The sequence below is a fragment of the Castor canadensis genome, chromosome 2, assembly GCF_047511655.1.
Source record: "Castor canadensis chromosome 2, mCasCan1.hap1v2, whole genome shotgun sequence".
Taxonomy (NCBI): Eukaryota; Metazoa; Chordata; class Mammalia; order Rodentia; family Castoridae; genus Castor; species Castor canadensis.
This window is the reverse complement of record NC_133387.1, coordinates 60,749,795-60,768,683: the sequence shown is the minus strand read 5'-3', so window position 1 is coordinate 60,768,683 and position 18,889 is coordinate 60,749,795. Positions and strand designations below refer to the sequence as shown.

At 34.4% G+C, this 18,889-nt stretch overlaps 1 non-coding gene across 1 annotated transcript; it reads right to left on the bottom strand.

The window, feature by feature from the left end:
• Positions 1 to 14,072: 14,072 nt before the first annotated feature.
• On the bottom strand, positions 14,073 to 14,179 carry LOC141421003 (U6 spliceosomal RNA). Its single transcript, XR_012445711.1, has one exon. It is a non-coding gene; the product is annotated as a U6 spliceosomal RNA (small nuclear RNA).
• Positions 14,180 to 18,889: the final 4,710 nt, after the last annotated feature.

Here is an 18,889-nt window from a genome sequence, read left to right as displayed (position 1 = left end):
TATTTCTAAAATTTTATGGAAATTAAAACCTCTAACTAGAAAATTACATATTTTTCATAATTTTCAATTAAATTTCAAGTTTAGAAGTTAACTTGGAAATATATAGCATTTCCTATATTTGAAAGGGAATTAATATTTTAGTGTTGATTCATTAATCAATTACCCAAAGTAACTGAAATTATTCAACATAAAAATAAATCAATACATTTATCATAATGACTCTCAAAACATAGATTAGATATTTCCAGGTTTATTTAAAGTTCATTTATTTCTTTCCACAAGCTTCAAGTTAGATTGTTTCCCACACATATGAATTAGGCAAAACTTCAATTAACACCTTTTTATCTGAGTGTATTTTTGTATAGTAATTTACACTATGTCTTTAAATATTTTCCTTCTTTATGGAATTTAGTCCATTGCAACAATAAAGCTAACTATTTTACTGGAGTTCCTGTAATATTAACTATACATATCTGACTCCCTTTCATCCCCATATCTATTTCTTCTTGTTCATATTACCTTAATGCAAAATCCAGACAGAATATTGACAAGCAACATGCAAATAATTGAAATATGCAATTCTCAGGACAGGAGGTCTTAGTGGATATTGGTCAGAACATTAAATTAGGAAAACTAGTGACACAGTATTAGAAAAACCAGGGAGAAGAGAGTGTGAAGTAGTATTTCAGCAGGCTCACAAGATTGAGAAAAGAACTTGAGCCAAGATGAGAAGGCAATCCAAGTCTTCAGTTAAATTTAAAGAAAATCTTCTCATGCTGAGTTAATCATGTTGCAAGTTAGATTGGGGAGACCAAAGAGCTCGTTCCTGGACCTTCAGCAAAGGGCCTGTTGAAAGCAATGAAATAGAAGCATAGCTATAGGCTTAAGCAGGGGCTAGAGCATCTTGACTGATTCGGTGTTCTGTCAACTGAGTACTGAGTTATAGTGTAGAAAGTAAACTTATTACACTGAGATCATGAAGGTCTAGTTTAATTTTTTATATGCTACCAATTTTATACAGTATGCTCAAAGCACACACATATTCATATTATTTTGACAGCATCTAGAAACACTCCTATATGCCTTTCTGACTCGTGTCAGAGACTGTGGTTATCTCTCCTTGTTGCAATTAGAGCCTATCACAGCATTGACACTTAGCACTCAGGGTTTACAAGCTTCTCTGCTCGTTCTGGAATGTTAAACAAATAGAAAATATTTGCATATCACAGTCCCTTCTAATAGAATATGGAATTGCTTTTTGTTTACACAGCTGTGTTAACAGGCAGCAACCTCTTACCTATTCTTACATTTCAACCTCAATGGGACCTTCTGCCTGGGTCTTTTAGCTAATGTAGGATTTTTCCAAGGGTGTACTGGATCTAGCTTAAATCAGATTGCAAGAATGTATGTTTAAGTTTTCAGAAATTTATAAATTCTTATTAAATTGTTGGCAGCATGATCTGTACCATAATGAGATATTATGGTCTACCTACAACCCGAGTCCACACTGGACCCTTTGAGTCTTGGGAGGATCCTGGTCTCTTAATAGTCAGCCTGAGATTTGTTTTCTCAGGTGGTTTTTTGTCCAAAACTTAATTTGGGGAACATGGGTTAAAGATCTGCCGTCTCACCTTTTGGAGAGCAGAGTTTTTTAATTGTAGCCTTTTTTTGCTTGGAAGGAACACACTCTGTTCATGAACTTTCTCAGTTCTCTCCTTTGTACCTCACACTGACACATGGGTAAATGAGGCAGACGCCTAGTGCCCTTCTTTAATCCTGGTTTGGGTTTGTTTCTTTTCCTATTACTACCTTATTCCACCTTCTCTCAATCTTCCCACATTTTCTACACTTTCCTACCCTTATCTCACCAAACTTTCAGAGGAACCCAGAGTTCAGGGATGCTCCTGAGAGCAGGTACCAGTGGAGATAAACCTGGAATAGTTGAGTGGGTGGGTGGGATTCCATTCCTTCTTTGATGCTCCACTGGATCTTTTTCTCTACTGTGATTTTAGAAAGTTCATTTGTGTAAACTGAAAACTGGAGACAGTTGAGCTCATTGCATACCCTGGAATCCAGTCTTGCCTCAGACCAAGCTAAATGGATCATTAATTGGGAATGTGGCCAAAGGTTTTCATGTCAGTGAAACAAAACACCTATTTGAAAAGGCATAGTCAGTCTGTCAGCGTGGCGACATGATGTCACACAAATCAACTTGGGTTTGAAAAGCACTTATATCAGCCATTTGTTTAGAATTCAGATAAATAACGTAATAATTACCAACTGAAATTTGAGCTTAAATTTCTGAATGTCTTATACATATTAGCGTATAAAATGTTTCTCTAGCAAAACTTAATGCCAACTATGAGAATGTTTATTCTTTCAAAATATCTTATTAATCTGATTTTATAAAAAGTCTAATTTTTAATATTGTAAAACTGTTCAAACAACATGAAAGTGTAAACATATGCAAAATTTCCATTCACTTTTACTTGATCATAATTTCACACTGTTCTATAAAGGAATTTTTGTCTACAACTTAACATAAATTCTATTATTTCCATTAACTTTTTTTATATACATACACTCAAGTGCTTTTCAGTAATAGAGTTCATTGTACATGCTATTAAAGAACCATTTGCTTAAACAATCTCTTTATATCATTTTTATATTTTTATTTTTTTTTTTGAGACAGAGTCTTAGTGTGTAACCCAGGCCAGCCTTGAACTCACAATCTTCCTGCCTCAGACTCTGAGTACTAAGATTGCAGGTGTGTGCCCCACTGCCTGGCTAAGCAATCTATGTTTTGTCTTTTCACTTTTTTATCTCTCTCTCTCTCTCTCTGCCTCTGTCTTTCTCTCTCTTTTATTGGATTCATCGTGTTATGGGGTTTTTGTTGTTGTTTTGTTTCATTGTGGTGGTTGTACTTGAGTCGAGCTCAGGGCCTTATGCTTGCTAGGAAGGTGCTCTACCACTTGAGTGACTCTGCCAGTTCAAAATGTCATGTTTTGAAATTTTAGTTCCTTAGAATTTATTTCATCATTTGCTTTTTGATGATGACTTAGCATTTTACTGATTTATCACTAAAACTATTTGAAGTCAAACACCTTAAACATAAGTTTATAGGTGTATAATTTTGTAGAGTAAATTTTCAGAAATGAGATTGCTAAATTAAAATGAATATATATGTTACATTTTGTATGATACTTCCAAACTGTCCATCAAAAGGTTTTCCTCCTATGGCATAAATACTCATTTATCTTCCTGTTATAATTTCATAAAAAGATTCACACTTCACCATTTTAAATATGTCAATTTCACTTAGTTCATAAGTATTTTTACTTATTACTTGTGAGAACATGATTCTTCATAAAAGAACCTGTGATGTGATGATATAAAATTTTTTTCTCCTCTCCACAGCTTAAAGAAATGATTCTCCCTAGAACATGGGCTGTAAAAGAATGAAATAGTCCAGTATTTAGTTGACCATAGGAAGGAAGGTGAATAATCTATGATATGAAGAAATTGAGATTATTGCTGCTTGGCTGGCATCTGTGGCTCATGCTATAATCCAAGCTACTTGGGAATCTGAGATCAGGAGTATTGGGAGGATCAAAGTTTGAGGCCAGCCATACCAAGCAGATCCCTATACCCCATCTACAAAATGACCAAAATAAAATGGACTGGAAGTGTAGTTTAAGTGGTAGAGCAACTTCTTTACAAACATGAGGCCCTGAGTTCAAATCCAAGTCTTGCAAAAAAAAAAAAAGAAGAATTAAAAATAAGTGAGTGCTGCCTTTGAGAAAGGTCACTGACAGTTATTTAACATAGGAATAAGTAATACGAGGCACACCTACAGTTTTTCAAAGTGGTGGCATGAATATGATTAAAAAACTTCACAATAAATATGAAGTAAGATAAAGATAGAACTCAACCAGGCAAGTAATATTTTTGAAAATATTTCTGAAAAGCATGCCTCAGTACATAGAGAATTCTTGTAATTATAATGAGAAAATCCCAAAGACCTTCAACTCTGCACAAATGAGTTGTAAAAGCTGCATCATTGATGAAGAGCAAATGTGGCTTCATGGACTTAGTGAAGGGGTGAAAAATAAATAAGCTAGGAAAATACAACACTTTAGAGAAAAAAATTAGTGAAACACATTCCTAAAGGTGAGATTGCTTATAATTACGTATTTGGTGATAGGCTTTGATATATAATAGTAATTTCTCATCAGTACCTTCCTTTTATTCCTTTAGAGTAAATGAAAATTATAATTATATGTTATCTTTGCTAACTTCATTAGCAGTTAATTAAACAATGATTGAACCTGTGCTTACTACATTTTTAAAGAGTCTGTTAAAATCAATAATGTTGACATTTAAATATCTGTGTCTTTGGTAATTCTACCCTCTATCTACAATGGCTGAGCTCCATGTGGCAGGTTTTCTTGACTTGTACTCTATTTTTGATGCCCCTCTACTGGATTCCCATAGAATTGTATTATAATAGTTATACACTCTACAGCAAGTATATATTTTCTTGAGCAATTCTGCTATACATTCTTTTCCATTTTTAGTGTTTTAAAATTAAGATACATTTCTAAAAACACAAAATTCACTATTGTAAAAATCCATTTCAGTAGCTTTTAGTATATTCACCATTTTGTGCCACCATCACCACTATTTGATTCCAGAATATTTATATCACTTCATACCTGTTGTTGGCCCAAATATCTCCCTTTCTCTTGTTCCCTGGCAACTACTAGTCCAATATCTGCATGTTTCAATTTGCCTATTCTGTACAATCCATACAATTAGAGCAATACAGTATGAAGTCTTTTTGTGTCTTGCTTCATTCATCCAGTATTGTGTGTACAAGCTTCACTCATGTATTCTCATGTGAATTAGCAATTTCATTCATGCACAGAGATGAATAATATTCCAGTGTATGGATATACCACTTTGTAAATCATATAAACTGATAGATGTTTGGGTTTGTCCACTATTTGTTAATCCTAATGTGCTATGTACATTCAAATACATGTGTTATACAAGTGTTTGCATAACACATGTTTTTGATTGCTTGTTTGGAGGTACCATGTTTTGAACTCTGGGCTTCACACATGTTGGTTTGGCACTCTACTGCTTAAGCCATGCCTCTAGCCCTTTTTGCTCTGGTTATTAATTATTCGAACTTACAAATTTTGAATTTTATTGAGTATTAGTACATAGCACATTAAGAGATTATTGTCACTCAGTTAACATTTGAGTTTCATTTTTACCTAGAATTAGTTATGTTTCAGATTTCTCATGTTTAGATTTTCCAATTTAGATTAAAATGCTTTGTAATTTGTAACAAATTCTATTTGGCAATTTTATTTTTATACCTCTTTCTCCTAGATGATGAATAAAATATGGAAGCCATAAAGGATATGGAAAGAAAGAAATTTCTTTTTTTAGCAGTAGTGGGATTAGTCAAAACTTTATGCTTACAAACCAGGCAATCTACCACTTGGGTCATACCTTCAACTCCTTTTACTACTGTTATACTAAAGATAAAGTCTTGCTTTTTGCCCAGGAAGACCTAGACAAAGATTCCCTTATTTTATGCTTCTCACTCTCACTTAAATGATAGGTATGCATTACTTTTTTCAGTTAAGAAGTGGCCTCCCAGACATTTTTGCCCTGGCTGACTTGGAGTCACAATCCTCCAATCTCAGCTTCCCACATGACTTGGGATGAGAGCTGCATTTCACCATGCTTAACTATTGGTTGCAATGCAGTATCACTAACTTTTTGTTCAGGCTGCCTCAAATGTTATCCTCCTAATCTCAGCCTCCCAAGAAGCTAAGATTACCTACATGAGCCACCCATGTCCACCTAAAGAAAGAATTTGCCACAAGAAGTAAATATGTTTAAATGAATATTCTAATGCAATGGTAGTTAGCATCTGGATGCCATACTTGAATAATGTATATATTAATGCAGTGTAGAGTATTGAATATAGGGCCTTGCGCATGCCCTTGAATAAAAATAATTTTGATCAAACCTATAGCTGATATTATTCTGAATTGTGCATAACTTAAAACATTTCCTCTAAAATTAGGAAGAAACAAGAGTATGGACTCTCGAGACTCTTTTTCAATATAACATTTGAATTCCTAGCCAGATCAATAAAGCAAAAGAAATAAAAAGAATGCAAATAAAAAGGAAGAAATAAAATTATCCCTTTTTGCAGATGATATCATCCTATATTTAAAAGACACTACTCTACCAGGAAACTTTTATATCAAACACTTCCAGCAAAGTTGCAGTATACAAAAATCAGCATACAACAGTCAGCAGATTCGTATATACCAATAACAAACATGCTGAGAAAGAAATTAGGAAAATAATCTCATTCACAATAGCTTCAAAAAATTACCCAGAATAAACCTAACCAAGGAGGTGATAGAACTCTACAATTGTGGGGAGCCTATGAGAACTGAACACAAGCAAGGCAAGATGAAGTTAATTGCTTTTACCTGTAGGCTGAGATAGGCACAACCCCAGGCCACAAAACAGGAAAAGGCAGAACAGCTGCATCTACTAAGTTGTGTTCAGAGAAGCAGGAGTACAGGTTTTTCCTGTTGCAATGTCATGCCTCTCCCTGTAGTTTCACTCTGTTTGCTGCTATAAAATATCCTTGAAGGAGGTAGAGGGGTTTTTTGCCTTTTGGGGCTTTACTTTGGGCTTTTGGACTTTTTGCTTGGCTTTTACTTTTTTGCTTTGGGGGGCTTTTTGTCTTTGAATATTGGGAAGAATGTTTTACTTTGGGCCTTTTGATGTGGGAAAGTCTGCACCAAGAACGTTAACATAGGTGTCAGAAAGCAAAGCTGAGAAAGAGTTTCATACATAGGGCTTAGGAAAGGTAAAGCTAAAGAAAAGCCAAAGAGAACATGGGACAGTGCTCAGTGCAAGTCTAAGGACCAAGACTTTAAGTGTTATGCATTTGCAGACTGTAGGCATGGCTGTTTGCAAGTTTGAGCACTATGCTGTAAGATAGTTAAAATAGCCAAGTCATGGAAACAGCCAAGATGCCCCACTACTGATGAATGGATTAAGAAAATGTGGTATTTATACACAATGGAATTTTACTCAGCCAAGAAGAAGAATGAAATCTTATAATTTGCAAATAAATGGATGGAACTGGAGAACATGATTCTGAGCAAGGTTAGCCAGGCTCAGAAGACCAAAAATTGTATGTTCTCCCTCATATGTGGACTTTAGATCTAGGGCAAATGCAGCAATGTGGTTGGACTTGGATCACATGACCAGGGTAGAGCACATATGGGAGGTATGGGGATAAGTAGGAAACCCAAAACTTGAAAGTGTTTGATGTCCCCACTGCAGAGGAGCTAATACAGTAACCTTAAAACAACAGAGGTCAATATGGGAAGGTGACTGGGAAGTAGTGAAGAGGTCTGGTAGTGATGAATCAATTCAGGTTGTAATACACTTGTGCATGGAAGCAATGCTAGGAATTTCTGTGTATATAGCTATCTTTATCTCAACTAGCAAAAACGCTATGTCTTTCTTATTATTGCTTATGTCTTCTCTTCAACAAAATTGGAAGAAAGGGCAGAACAGGTTCTGCCTGGAAGTGAGGGGGGGCAGGGGGCAGAGGGGAGAAATGGCCCAAATGATGTATGCACATATGAATAAAGAAAAAAAAAGAGAGAGAGAGAGAGAGATGGAACAATGCAGACCTGGGGGCAAAAGATTTCAAGAGCAATTAAACTAAAGATAAGCTAAAAGCAAACATGGGACAGTGTAAGCCTAAAGAAAGAGGTTTTAAGCAAGGTTTTAAAGAAGACTTTAAAAGCAAGGTTTTACTGCAAGGAATAAGGCCTTAAAAAATCAAGATAGAGAAAAGAAGCAATGATGGTTGTGCATCTCCAGTTGAGCACACAACACACTTGACCCCAACTTTCTGCCTGTCTGTCTATCCTGTGTCTTTTCTAAAATCTCCAGTTGCCCCCAGTTAAGCCCAGTTAGGTCCAGTAATAACCAAGGAGCAAGAGAGAAAATCTCGCTCCAGCAAGGGAGGGTGCGTGAGAAACAGTGCCGCCTTCATACAACAAAAATTATAAAGAATGAAGAAAGATTGAATAGGACACTAGAAAATAGAAAGACCTGCCATGTTCATGGATTAGCAGAATTAATATTGTGAAAACGGCTATATTGCTGAAAGTGACCTACAGATTCAATGTTACTCCCCTCAAACTTTCAATGAAATTATTCACAGAAATAGAGAAAACAATATTGACATTCATATGGAGTCAAGTCAATTCCAATCAAAAAGTGATGCAAGAGGTATTACCAATACCTGACTTCAAATTACACTGTAGAGCTATAGGAACAATCCTAGCATGGTACTGGCACAGAACAAACATGACCAATGGAACAGAATAGAGAAATAAGAGATAAACTCATTCAGCTATAACCATAAGATTCTCAGCAAAAGGACCAAAGACATATGCTGAAGAAAAACATTCTTCAACAAATGGTGCTGGGAAAACTGTATATCCACATATAGAAGAATGAAACTAGACTCCTCTCTCTCCACCCTGCATATAAGTCATCTCAAAACAGATCAAAGACATTAATGTAAGACCTGAAAACTTTTAAAGTATGAAAGATATGGGAATAGGCAGCTTCTTTCTGAATAGGATTCCAATAACTTAGGAAATAGCAGTAAGAATTAAGAAATGGGATTAAATCAAATCAAAAAGCTTCTGCATAGCAAAGGCAACAACTGCCATAGTGAAGAGACAAACTACAGAATGAAAGAGTATGTTTGGCAGCTATTCTTTTGACAGAAGATGAATATCCAGAATGTATAAAAAGCTCAAAAAATTAAACACAAAAAAATAAACAACCTAATCAATAAATGGCCAAATGAACAGACAGTTCCCACAAGAAGTAGAAATGGCCAATAAATTCAACATTCTTAGCCATAGGGCAAATACAAATAAAAACTTTCACTCCAGTCAGAAAACAATGAAACAACAAATATTGGCCAGCATGTGATAGAAAAATAAGCCCTCTTACACTGATGTAGGAAAGTAAATTAATACAGTCACTATGGAAATCAGTATGGAGGTTTCCTCAAAAACCTAAAAATAGAAATAACATATGGTCCAGCTATACTACTCCTTGTTATATACCAGAAGGAGTCAAAAAAGTATACAAAATAGATACACCTGCACAACCATACTTATAATAGCACTATTCACAATAGCTAAATTATGGAGTTAGCCTAGGTGCCCAACAACAGGTGAACAAATGAAGAAAACTGACATATATACAAAAGCTATATTCAGTTATAAAGAAGAATGAAATTGTGTCATTTTCAGGAAAGTGGATAGAACTGGAGATCATTATGTTAAGGAAAATAAGCTATGATCAAAAACAAATATGACATGTTTTCTCTCATATACAGAACATAGATTTCATAAAAATGACATGAGGTTAGAAAGGGGACTATTTGGGAAAAAAGAAAGAGAACAGTAGAAGGTGGGAAGAGAGAGAAGAGAGTAAAGAGGCAAATGCCATCAAAGTACGTTAGGTACATGTATGAAAATGTCCTGATGAAGTTCATTATTTTATAGAATTAATATTTACCAATAAAAACCTAATTGTAAAAAAAAAATAACTTTGATAAGTATATTTGGAAAGATTGAAAAGTAAAATTTTGGTTACTTCCGAAGTTCTATACATAATTATAATCTTCTAAGCATGGGATTTTAAATTTGAAAACAAACATGAGTAATTATGCAATAAAAATGAATATAGTACCAACAATAGTGGATGAGGTCTGATTTTAATTATGAATGTTATAAATGTTTATGGGAACTTCTTTCTAAGCTAATTGCAACTACACTATTTGTTCACAAATTCCTATTGTCTTAGTAGCAGAGAACAGCATATCCCCAAATCAAACCATGCAGTCATTATTCTGTCATTTTACATAAATTGATGCAGATATTTTATTGTTTTATGGTACAATGGGTAAACTCTTTCCTTATTGTCATAATTGATCCTGTGATTTGCTATGTTAGGAGGCTTAAATCATTGAAATGTAATTCCAACCACTACCAACTGTGTCTTAAATTAGTCATCAAGGAAATGGGTAATATGCATAAATTGAATAGCACTATGTGCCCAGGAGTCTGTTGTATATCATTACACTTATAGTCTATCTACTTGGAAGTCTTTTGAAAGCTTAAGCACACCCTCATTAATAATTCAGTAAGAGACATATTTCTGCATTAAGTTTTTGTGTTGATCATTTTGTTCATACTGGCATGCCAAGCAAATGGACTTTTTGTTGTTTTTAAATAATCTCTTTCTGAGCTGCCTCTGACTTTGGGAGCCTCATGTGTAAAGCAACAGAAAAGTCTCTGGTTTTAGTAACATGAAGTTCAGTCACACTTGTTCAAATGAGGAAGCAGTTTCCTGCTTTATGCATATCAGAGAAGCAAAAGGAGAGGGCAAGCATCATAGTGAGCAACCAGTACTTTTGTCTGCTAGAACCACTTTGTCTCTCCTGGGTTTCTTCCATCCTGATGCTCTTTCTGTGTCTACCAGCTGTCCTTCTTACATTTCCATTTGCTGCTAGCTAATTCTTCACAATGTTTTAAACTATAAATGAGGAGGTAGTTGATAAATAAATTAGGTAGTGGAACCAAAGTAAATAAAACAAACAAATATCACACACATCTTTCATGTAGTGATGTTTGAGAAGATTGTGCCAATTCCTCGGAAAATGTGAGCAGATCTAGCTGCACCTATAGCCATAAAAATGAAAATCCTCTCAGGCTGAGCTTCTCCCAGACCAAACCAAACTGAACTGATTGTACTCCATGTAGTAAGTCCTATGGGCATCTCTAGCATTAGTTTCCTCTTATTTTAGATGACTTTTCTTTCCTATTGAAATACAAACATCAGATATAACATTTACATTTGTCTATTAGTTAACCGACTATGCTGTAACTGAAACTCACATAAAAGCATTTTTGTTATTTTCTGGTGATACTAGGGATTGAACTCTTGGCGTGGTGTTTGCTAGGCAGGAGCACTATCACTTGAGCCATGCCACCAGACATTTTATTTTATTATTGATTTTTGTTTTAGTCTCACATTTGTTCCCTAGGTGGCCTGGACAAAGGTCTTCTATTCTTGCCTCTCATGTAGTTGGGATGACAGCTGCACTCCACCATGCCCAGATTTATTGCTTGAGACAAGGATTTTCCCAGATGCCTCAAGCGGCAATACTTCTCATCTCTGCTGCCTGTGTAGCTGGGATTAGAGGTGTGAAACACCATGCCTGGCCACAGGCTTTTGCTCATGAAAACTAGAGATTACTCTTTAAAAGACATAAGAAAATAGTTTATTCTGAGCCAAATATGAGTGACCATGGCCCAAGAACATGGATTCAAGTTATCCAGAATGATATAGTCATAGAGCAAAAGAAAGTCATAAGTGAATATATTTACCAATAACATTGGTGGAAGCATCAAGTAGACAGGCTATGGAAAAGCAGGGAATTCTCTTCTGTGTGATTCAGATGTTACATTATAGCATTCTTAGCCTTGGGGTGAGTAGAGGCTAGAGGTCTGTTAAATTTATTGTTACATTGCAAGAAGTCTATCTATCAGATATGAGAAGGTTAGGTCAGATGCAAAAGTTAAGGCAAATGTTTATTAAAGGGCTTAAGATAGTAGCACAAAATAATTACGACTCTCAGTTTCCAACCTTCCATCTCTTCACAGTCACGATGGTCTCTTCGGTCAAGGTCAGCCAGTCTGCAGTATCTTTCATATAGATGCAGCTTCTTCAGAGAATTTTGGTTCAGATTTTATCATAGTTGTGGAATGGAAACCATGACATTTAAGGCATTGTTGGATAACTGATCAGGGAGGCTCATGATAAAGTGAGTAAAGAGGGAAGAGGGACTGGGTGTTGTGGAGGGGAATGTGGCCAGGAGCCCAAACAACATTTCCTGAATAGATATCAAATATTTTTAAAATGTGATATGGTATCCAAGAAGAACAAACTAAACCTTCTCTTCCAGATGATTTTGAAATTTTGCTTGCTTCTTCTTCTTTTTTTTCAATCTGAGTGTTCCTGTTGGTTTTTTGAAGGATAGAGGCCATGCACGTAAGGTTGTCCAGAAGGAAATTGCTTCCTTTCTTAAATTGGAATATCCTAAGTTGTACAATGATCCTGTCCTCCTTATCTGTTTCAAAAAAACTTTACCTGTGGTATAATAAGACTTTTGTAAATGTAACAATGTACCACCAGTGCAACAATAATATACTAAAAAATAAAGAAAAAACTTATCTGAAGTATTACATGGCTATTACAGTTTTCCTAAGCGTTTGTATTAATTTACATTCAATCCAGTAGAGTTTTATGAGGGTTCCTTTTCCCCCACATCCTCACCAACATTTGTCACACTCTTGATGGTAGCCATTCTAACAGAAATGAGATGGAGTCTTAACATGGTTTTGATTTGCGTTTTCTTTATGGCCAGGGATGGTAAGCATCTCTTCATTTGTTTCTTTTATCCATTTGGACTTCTTCCTTGGTTCAGTTCATTTGCCCATTTCTGCATCGGGTCATTGATTTTTTGGGAGTTTGGTTTTTTAAGCTCCCTGTATATTCTGGTTATCAGTCTCTTGTCTGGTATGTAGCTGGCAAAGATTTTCTCCCATTCTGTGGACAGCCTCTTCAATCTGGTGACCATTTCTTTGGTTGTGCAAAAGCCTTTTAATTTCATGTAATTCCATTTGTCAATTGTTTCTTAGTTGCTGAGTCATTTGAGTTCTACTGAGGAAGTCATTGCCTATGTTTTGATTCTAGTATATTCCCTGCTCTTTCCTGTACTAGCTTCAAGGTTTCATATTAAGGTCCTTAATCCACTTTGAGTTGATACTTGTACAGGGTAACAGACATGGATCTGGTTTCAGTTTTCTGCATAGAGATATCCAGTTTTCCCAGCATCATTTGTTGAAGTGGCTGTCTTTTCTCCATCATATGTTTTGGGTGCCTTTGTCAAAAATCAGGTGGGCATGGTTGCGTGGATTCAAACCTGGTTCTTCTATTCTGTTCCACTGGTCTTCATATCTGTTTTTGTGGCCCATACCATGCTGTTTTTATTGCTATGGATCTGTAGTGTAGTTTGAAGTTGGGTATTGTGATACCTCCCAGGTTGTTCTTTTTGTTCAGCATTGCCTTGGCTATTCACAGACTTTTGTGCTGCCAGATTTACTGTAAGGAATTGACTTATCTAGGTGACCGCAACATCAGGAGTATAAATTGTCAGGGCAGTGTGGAGTTTTTTTAGCAAGAGCTGATACTTCCTTCTTGAGCCAAAACTCCTTCCTCAAGGAAACCTTGGATCTGCTCTAAAAGAGATTGAACCAGACTCTCTAGATTTTCTGAGACAATCTCTTTTACTGACAGTCAACAGAATGTTTATGTGAATCAGTTTAAGCAAATAACTTCACAGGGATGCTTACATTGGTGATTAATAAACCAGATCCTTTGAAATATAATATCTAATTTTTAAAGAAAAACTGAAAATCATGGATTTTAAAAATGTCGCATCATCTTTTTTTGAAGTATTGTTTCAAATTCAAACAAAACAAAACAATATATTTTCCATAAAAGCAAAGTGAGAGTTGATCTTGGTTTGTCCAGAACTGATTGGTTTCTGGCAAACCAGTAAGGTTGCACATATAAATGCATTTTTAGATTGTGTCTTTGGAGGTAAGGTCATCCTGAATTTCCACAAGATAAAGAGGAGCTTGTGGAACTAACCAAGTTAAAGGAGAGGTGATCAGTTTCATTCTCTGTTCCAGCATTTCTTGGAGACATAGCATTGTGTCAACACCATTCCTATTGCAACGAAGAGATCTATATGAAGGTGTGCAGGGAATGAGAGGTTTTGGTGGTGAAAGAGTCCTTTGTAGAATTTTTGCCAGAAAATTCATGAAGGTACAATTGAGGAAAAGCTCACATTTTTTTTAATAGAACACTTCACGAATTTGCATGTCATCCTTGTGCAGAAACCATGCTAATCTTCTCTGTACCATTCCAATTTTAATATATGTGCTGCAGAAGCGAGCACAAAAAGCTCACTCTTGACTATAATGTGTGTTTTCTTTTAGTGGCTTGTACTACTAAAGTATGCATGCTAGGGATATATATGACTCACTTTTCTTTGAAAATCACTAAGTCCATCAGTAAAGAAAATTAAGTTAAGTGTGAGAACCAAAGGATGAAGACAGTTCTAAACGTAAAAACTAAGAGGGTGAGTGGAGATGACAGGGCATAAGATCTAGTTGGATAATATATGTCTTCAGAAATGTTTTCCTATATTAAATATGACAAAGATTTTCTTGGTTGGTTATAAAAACATCTTAAGATGCATGGTTGATAGCATAATAATAACTTAGTTAAATAAAATGAAATTTATAGGATACCAAGAAATGTATTCAGAAAAGGAGATCCTCCAATGGTCTGAGTGCATTCAACTTATGGCTGATTTTCTCTTAATAAAGGTGGAGGTATTTAAGCCAGACATGGTACCTTCTACTGGAAACAGATATATCATCTCTGTAGTCATGGCAAAATCATTCAGCATGCCTTAGATTCAGCTCCTTTGACTTTAAAATAATTTTAGTAAACCTAAACTGATAGCTTATAGTATGAGAACAGGATAGCATAACATACCTGGTAAAGTTGGCTGATTCTATTTCTTTAGAATAGAAATCTGAATCTCATTTCCATATAATTTTTGTTCATCCCTGCCTTACTACATCAGTATCTTAAGAAATATCTGGAATTTTGATTTATTCTACTATAGTTCTGCATTACTGAATTGTCTGGTTCTTCTATGAAGTTGTCTTGACTCACTTATTATAGAGTGGTTTTCTGTGTTCTGAGAAAAGCACTCGTTTTCAAGATTTATTAATAAAATAAAATGTAAAGCATAGTTATAAGACTATACAGCCCCACATGTATAACTACATAGCTACTTAGCATATATCAAATTAATAGATGTTATGTTCAGAACTATGTAACTTTTCAAGTGATTTTGATAAAATCAAACAATTATCAAAAGTTATGCAACAAAACCCATCTTAATGACACAAATGTAAAACGGTCAGAGGAAAGCGAGTCCATGCATCAAGCCCTTGAGCACTGGTCATGACTGTGCATTTGAAAGTGGGATTTTTTTGCCATTGTGCTTCTTTATTCTATTTACAGATGAGTGAGTTAATTTTTTAAAAATCATAATTCAGTTAATTGCCAATTACACTTGATTGTAGATGATTTCCTATTTAATGGTATTTCTGTATTCCTTATAGCTATTTAAAACTATCAAGAAATCCAGTATCTTTCAGATACAGTTTTTCACAGTCGACTCCTCTCAAGGGGTAGCAGTACTGTGCCATGAACGCATCCATGAAGCATGGGTTTCTTTTTTCTGAGAATTTTTTTCATGTGGTGTTAGAATCAAGGCATGTGGGATGCATTTAGATTCAGTTTGATTTGGTAAAGCTTGTCCAATTTTGACAATTGTTGAAGGCATACATCATTCTTAAAATTAAGATCTGCTTATTGCACCTAGTTGCAATGAATGGTACAAACAGTTGTCTCTATCTTGTAATAACCAAGAGTTTTGCATCATCACAAGTGAAATAATCTCAATCTTACAATTTTATCACTTAAAATATATTTCAAAAAATTAAAATATTTAAGTGAATATATCATTTGTGACATAGAATATTGTGTATTTTAAAATGAATTAATCAAAATGCACTTTAATTAGATAATAAACTAGTCCTAAACAACTATTTAACATTTATGTGGTCCTAATATAAAGGGATATATGATATATTCTGTGATCTCACTGATTTCTCAAGGAGGTTGGAAGAGCCAGGGGAAATTTTTTAAATAATTAACAGCACGAGAGAGTGTATTCTAGGATCTATGTGAAGCTCCTGAGCATTCAAAAGAGAAACCTATGTATAGTGTAATGGGAGAAAGTGCTTTGGGAAGAATTGTGGGACCTAGTTTGTCTCATGAAAGGTCTAGTTACCATTACAAACATCTCTAGACATCACCCCCAGAAGAGGAAAAAGAAACAAAAACTTAGCTAGGTGTTGTGGCACACACATGTAATCCCAGCCCTCAGGTGGCTGAAGCAGGAGGCCCACAAGTTTGATGCCAGCCTGGGCTGTACACTGAGACCCTGTCTCAAAAGCAAACCAAAAAAATAAAGTAAAATGAACATAAATTTTACTTATATGGAAAGAACTCTGTGTATTAACATTGGCCTTACTCTCTTATTATATATTTTGCAAATAACTTCCATTATTTTCAAAAAAAAAAAAAAAAAAGAAAGGGTCTAGTTAAGAGAAGGAAAGAATACTTGAAATGGGAAAATGTAAGTGCAAGGTAAGGAATAAGACTTGTTTATGTTTAGGAGGAGAGGTATTGTTTTTCCTTGTGATACTGGGGTTTAAACTCAGGACTTCATGCTTGTTAGTCAGGCTCTTTATCACTTGAGCTACTCCACCGGCAGCTTATTTAGGTTTAGGTGACAGCATATCTGGTGTGAAGATTGCTAATGACAAACTTGGGACCTGGAATGACAGACTTACATTAAACTTAATTTTCTAGACAATAGTATTCAATGTTTGAGGAAATACTGAAATCAAAGTATTCTTTAATTGATGTAACTATTTTAAGAGTGAGAATATGGAGTGGATTACATAGGATGGATTTAACAGAAGAGACCCATTAAGTGCAGGCAGGTGTTCAGCAGTACTCTTAATGCAGATTCAGGGCATGAGTTACAAGTTGAAAGCTAAACAATTCTATTATCATGAATACTTATGAGCTGAGAAATAAGGTGAATGAAATCTGTGTACCAAAGTGGTATTGTGATTTTTAACATTAAGAATACTTTAACTAATGTTAAATACATTTTTGATATTTAGAAAATACTATATTTAAAATTGAAAGCATATGTAAGATCATCTTAAACCAGAGCTGTAAATAATTTTTATAAAAATATCATTTTTGTCTTGTGGAGTGGCTCCAGGGGTACAGTGTTTGCTTAGCAAGCATAAAGTCCTGAGTTCAAACTCCAGTACTACCACCACCAAAAAAATAGAACGATACATTATTCTCCATTAAAAAGCCTTCTTATTTGTTTTCAAGGAAATCCAGATGAAGCAGACACTATCTTAAATCAAAATGCATCTTTAATTTATCTTTTCAAGTCACCAGCCAACTCAAAATTAGAATGCTTGAAAGGAAATTACGTGGGTTATATTATATCTAAGCTCTTAGAAAGAGACAAATCACTAGCCTAAATTTGGATGGAGCTTTTACTAAGTAGCAAATGTTTTTCTTATTTAGTTGATGTATATTGCTAAGTGTTTATCTTTAATATTTTCTGGTAGTGATGAGCTTTTAAAATCATAACAATAATTATATAATGTTTATATTATACACATGTAACCTTCACTTTATAATAAAGCCATATAATAATTTTAGGAGATTAATTGACATAGCATGATTATTTATATAAAGACAATGAATATGTTTTGTTTATATAAAGCTCCAAAATAGGTTTTATTTTAAACATGGTTAAATTGAATTTTTAAGTCATTTTAAGAAGACAATACAATGTATGATTATTAAAAAGAGCTGAAGCATACTAAGATATTGTAATTACCACTGCTCCATTCTTTGAATGTTTTCATTATTCTTAGACTACTAAACATTTTGTATTCCCCAGACAGGATGCAAGCTTTATTTTTTAATGATATATTAAATATAAATAGTCATACTGATGTTTTCCTTCAGAAAGAGACTTAAAGTTTTAAATTAGAGATTTAGTGATTAATGCTTTTTAAAAATTTTTATATGTTTTGGATATATATTTTAGATGTTTATGTCTGGATTTATATGCTTAGGTTTTTAAATTTTTAATATTCAGTTTACTAAAGTTTTACTTTAGTTTACTTATTTATTCTTACCTCCTGAGGTGTGAGGTTGTTCATGCTATTAGATTGTACTGTAGAGCACTTAAAAATGACAAGATGCTAAGAAAAAAATGATTTTTTAAATTTTTTCATGAAGAAATGAATTCACACAGTTCAAAATCACCAACTTTTATTCTAAATAATATAAATATGGTATTACTATGATCATATGAATGTATAAATTTATGTTTCAGAAACAGTTTTTTGTTTGCTTGTTTTATATTATGTCTAATAGTAATCTATGCCTCAAAGAAAGTGACACCATATTGCATATTTTGAGATATTCTGTTCCCTAAACAAAATGCTTAAGTCAAGATTAGGATAGACAGTTCTTGTAAATTAATGAAGAGACCTGCCTAAATTCTGTATTTGAAGCCCAAAAATCCTTGGAGGAAATTTGATTTATCATCACAAGATTTGATTAGTGTCCTAACAAGATCCAATCTGCATAGTTCTTAAGCATAATCTATCTTTCCTCTTAACTGTACTTGGCACAGGAAGAGTATGTATGGGAATGAAATAATAAAGAAACAAGAGAAGGACCAAAATAAGGTATCAATTCTGGATGCTGAATTCGGTTCCATATCCATTTCATCTTTTGTTTCTAAAAAATTATCAAAATGCTACCTATCAAGACTCATTAGACCATATGAAAAGATGCTATTCAATAATCTTCACCAGCTCTCAAGGAATAAAGACTATTAAGAAAGTAGGTAGACTAAACCAATACCACAGATCACTTTAAATATATATAAACATTCTAAGTAAAATAAAAA